The sequence below is a fragment of the Cebus imitator genome, unplaced genomic scaffold (genome assembly GCF_001604975.1).
Source record: "Cebus imitator isolate Cc_AM_T3 unplaced genomic scaffold, Cebus_imitator-1.0 Scaffold188, whole genome shotgun sequence".
In the NCBI taxonomy this organism is placed as follows: Eukaryota; Metazoa; Chordata; class Mammalia; order Primates; family Cebidae; genus Cebus; species Cebus imitator.
In genome coordinates, this window is record NW_016107503.1 from 2398535 (window position 1) to 2401438 (window position 2904).

General features: G+C 39.2%; 1 pseudogene; it reads left to right on the top strand.

Annotated features, from left to right (window-relative positions):
• Positions 1 to 794: 794 nt before the first annotated feature.
• Positions 795 to 2039, top strand: LOC108316517 (annotated as a pseudogene).
• The last annotated feature ends 865 nt before the right edge of the window (positions 2040 to 2904 follow it).

Below are 2904 nucleotides of genomic sequence, written 5' to 3' on the forward strand. Positions count from 1 at the left end.
AAATAAATGGGGCAATAAACCAGGTTAGTATATTGGAAGACTCAATATCAAAACGATAATCATAGATCATGATGAGTTTCAAAAACTTCAAAAATACAAATTAGCACACTAAAGAAATGTAAATGGCACAGAGGTCTCTCCTTTACTTACATATTTATTTATTGCTTCAATTATTTTTCTTCCCAGAGAAATGGCATAACCTTTTGAAATGTCTAGGTTAAGCTTTGTTGTGACAAGAATTCTTTAAGTGTGGAGGATCCCTGAAATTATTCAGAAGTTTTTAAAGCATATTTCAAAATTAATTGCTTAAAGATGAATGTGTAGTTTTATTTAAGTTGGGCTCTGGCAAGGAATGCTCTATTCCAAAGCTAAACATTCACTTTAGATAAATGTAGTGAAATTAGTAAAAATGTAGTAATGTGTTACACACATTAAAAAGTAACCATCATAAAAAATAACCAAACATACATATTTAATAAAGGAATTTAGTACAGTAATCTCTTTATTATTTGTTTATTAGCCTATTCAATGTAAATTTCTTTTTACTTTTAATTTAACTTAAAAAGAAATATAGGGTGATTCCTAGGACTCTATTTACAATGATGTAACATTTCTGCTTTAATGCCTTATTGACTAGTTGGATATTTTAAGTGTCTATTTCTCTTGCTACTAGCACCAATTAAGAGTTGCAAATATAATTTACACATCCTTATTAACATTTATATATACTCTGCAGCCTCCCCGCCCCTCCCACAATGCTCAACCCCAGGATTTCCCTGGCTCACCTGCCCGCTATGGCCAAGAAGGAAGTAGGCTTTTACAACGCAGTGGAAGAACATGTGATCAAGGAAGAGTACAAAATATGGAAAAATAACACCTCTTTTCCTTATGATTAGGTGGTGATGCATGCTTGGGAGTGGCCCAGCCTAACTGCACAGTGACTTCCAGATGTAACCAGACAGAAGGGAAAGATTTCAGCATTCATCAGCTTGTCCCAGGTGCACACACATCAGTTGAACAAAACCACCTTGCGCTGCTTCCTAATGATGATGCTCAGTTTGATGCATCACAGTACAACAGTGAGAAAAGAGAATGTGGAGGTTGAGGTTCGGTTAATGGAAAACTGAAATAGAAACCAACACCAAGCTGAAGAACTAAACAGAACCTGAAATGTTCTCCAATACCCTTGTATCATCACCACAATGACTCTATCTAGTGATGTTCTTGTCTTTGACTATACAAAACCTCCTTCTAAAGCAGACCATCTGGAGAGTGAATCCCAGACTTGCATCACTGTGGACGTCAGAAGAAAGGCTGTGGGCTTTTATAGAACCCAAATCTCAGTGGGCACTTATTGCTTCAGATGACCACACCATCTGCCAATGGGACATCAGTGCTGTTTCCAAGGAAGGAAAAGTGTGGGATGTAAGGACCATCCTTATGGGGAATACAGAAGTAGTAGAAGAGGCTTCCAGGTGTTTGTTCCATGAGTCTCTGTTTGGGCCAGCTGCTGATGATCAGAAATTTACAGTTTCGGATACTCATTCAAACAACAATTCCAAAACAATCTACTCACCTGATGCTCACAGTGCTGAAGTGAACTGCCTCTCTTTCGGTCATTTCAGTTAGTTCATTTTTGCCACAGGATCAGCTAAGACCGTTGCTTTGTAGGATCTGAGAAATCTGAAACTTCAGTTGCATTCTTCTGGATCACATAAGGATGAAATATTCCAGGTTCAGTGGTCACCTCACAATGAGACTATTTTGGCTTCCAGTAGTACTAACCACAGACTGAATGTCTAGGATTTAAGTAAAACTAGAAAGAAGCAATCCCTAGAAGATGCAGAATGCAGGCCACCGGAGTTCTTGTTTACTCATGATGGTCACACTGCCAAGTATCTGATTACTCCTGGAATCCCAATGAGCCTTGGATAATTTGTTCTGTGTCAGAAGACAGTATCATGCAAGTGTGGAAAATGGCAGAGAACATTTTCAATGATGAAGACCCTGAAGGAAGCATGGATTCAGAAGGACAATGATTTTAGATACGTCTGTACTTCTTGTGAGTTCAGACTCCCCCTTTTTTTCTCCTTTCAACATCAAAACTGATTTAACACTGGTTATGAAACACACAGACACACTAACAGCTCTCCATCTGCAATAGACACTACTAGTCATGCTATTAGCTCAAACAGTGGGTGTTTTCTATATATTAATGGGTGGACTTGATTCAGCAAAGCCAGTCTTACAGCAAAATTTTCTTCAAGAATTTTCTGGTAAAAAGTCCAGGACTAAAGTAGCTATAGAAAGGGGAATATTATTTGCAAATTTTTTTTTCTTATGCTATGTTGAGAAATGCCAAGTATATGAAAAAATATATTATTTGCTAAGAAGAACGATGACAAGGATAGCCTAGCCAGCCCCCCCAAGTGGAAAACTACTTGGGGCATTCTAAAGCAGCAAAACAGTGTGTGTATATCATATACCAATTAAAACATTTCTTTAAGCATGGGATAAGTGTGACCCTGCCTTCATGACTCCCTCGTGGAGAATACTTTCTGGTTTGTCCTTGATCAGTGGTAAGCAGGCACCAGCTGCCTACCTAGCTTATTTTCGTTCTGTCAGAAAACACCAGACACCTGTTTGTTAATAATAATCCCCTGTTCAGAGAGAGTAAATGCATGGGTCAGAGTCTGCTCAAGGCCCTCAGCTGGAATGCTCTTAGCCCCCTGAGTCTCTCAGCTTGGAAGGCTGTTGGCCCCTGGATAGTCCCACTCTGCTGTTCTATCTGGGTAACTGCTTCTTAATGCCTTCAGTGCCACCTAGGTGGGGGTCTCATGGCCAAGCTGGACTCAGTAATGTCCCCAGGTTTTTCAGGCTCATTTAAGTCTAGAGTAACTGACA